Source organism: Cyprinodon variegatus, unplaced genomic scaffold, assembly GCF_000732505.1.
Source record: "Cyprinodon variegatus isolate N-32 unplaced genomic scaffold, C_variegatus-1.0 Scaffold576, whole genome shotgun sequence".
In the NCBI taxonomy this organism is placed as follows: domain Eukaryota; kingdom Metazoa; phylum Chordata; class Actinopteri; order Cyprinodontiformes; family Cyprinodontidae; genus Cyprinodon; species Cyprinodon variegatus.
The window spans coordinates 549,515-551,127 of record NW_015151029.1 but is presented as its reverse complement, the minus strand read 5'-3'; the positions used below and the strand labels follow the sequence as shown (position 1 = coordinate 551,127).

Genomic DNA, 1,613 nt, shown 5'->3' with positions numbered 1-1,613 from the left:
CTCATATTCTGACTAGAATTGAGTCGGACTACGTCAGGCTAGCGTTGGACAACTGAGCAAGAAGATAAGTACATTAGAGTCTCTAGTTTGAGAAACAGATGCCTCACAGGTCCCCAACTGGCATCTTCATTAAATAGTACCCGCAAAACACCAGTGTCAACATCTACAGTGAAGAGGCGGCTGTGGGATTCTGGGCTTCAGGGCAGACTGGCAAAGAAACAGCCATATCTGAGACTGGCCAATAAAAGAAAAAGTGCAATTTCTCCAGATTACCTCAACAAATTAACAGCTAGAATGCCAAAGGTCTGCAATGCTGTAATTGCTGGAAATGGAGGATTCTTTGACGAAAGCAAAGTTTGATGTAAACAAAAACTTATTTCAAATACAAATCATTATTTCTAACCTTGTCAATGTGACTTTTCAGGAAAACACGAAATTGTTTGGGTGACCCCAAACTTTTGAACGGTAGTATATATATATATATATATATATATATATATTCCAGACTCTTGTCGGCGATAAAATATATCGCTGTTAATCTATTCTCACAGCTAAGTTGGGAGCTCGGTCTATACTAATGAATACTTTCACCTTGATATTTTAGCACGGATGTATATCTAGGGGGGAGAACGAAACAGTCTTCAAACCTCTGTAGACATAATGTGAAATTACCACATTGAACGTGACGCGCTGCTATTGATGCAGCGATAAGCACAGCTCTATCAGCCAAGCTAACCGATCTCCTCGCTCGGTGGATAGCAACAAGTTGCCGAGCTCATTCTTCAGGCGGCCATGGATGGGTTGGGAACTTCCTGGGAGGTGAACTATCATGAGGAGAATACATGACCAGCACGCCGCAAGCCAGGAAAGATGAGAAGTTGATCAAGTCGACGTGTGTCACATTTTTGGAGACACTAAAGTGGGACATCTATAACTGGAAGTAGGACACTATTTTTTGTAGCAAAAAACAGAGTAACGAATGAGCAACAAAAGTATTTATAACTGTCAAAATCTTAAGTAGGAAGACAAAATAGCGTGTGATTTTGCATAACAAATAAAAAACATAAAAAAGGTAAACCTTTTCTGGACGTAGAAAATATATATCATGAATGCCTTTGGCAGAATTGAAATTAGTGATTTTTAATCTAGATTAATCCAGATTAATTCCAAGATTACAGCTAGAGATGATGTCGCAAGTGAATTTCTCCTTTGGTAGACCAGTAAGTATCTTATCCTGACGTATTACATATTTTAAATATGAATCACTTCATTGCGCTGCTCTTTTATAGAACTTCTTATTTGTATTTTTAGTTACAGTCACATCAGTCCTTACTTTTGTACACATTTCTCTGCTGTGTGACGTCTACATTCTCCATCTAAACCTGTTGCCGGTTGTTTTAATAACCTGAACTGCTCAGGCAGAACCCAGAGGGTGGTTACATTTAATTAGTAGTATGAAAGATCATCCCAAAATATGTTGTATTTCTAAAAACTACGTCATAAACTGAGAATCAAGATCTGCTGTGTAAACGTAGACAAAATCTATGGAAGTAAATCTGTGTTGCTGGGATTTGAATTAAAAATGGCACTGAAATTTAAATGTTGTATGTTTG

At 37.9% G+C, this 1,613-nt stretch overlaps 1 protein-coding gene across 3 annotated transcripts in view; it reads right to left on the bottom strand.

The window, feature by feature from the left end:
- Positions 1 to 1,613, bottom strand: part of LOC107095819 (microtubule-associated protein RP/EB family member 3-like) — a 16,904-nt gene that overhangs the window by 5,504 nt on the left and 9,787 nt on the right. The gene's annotated exons all lie outside the window — the stretch shown is intronic.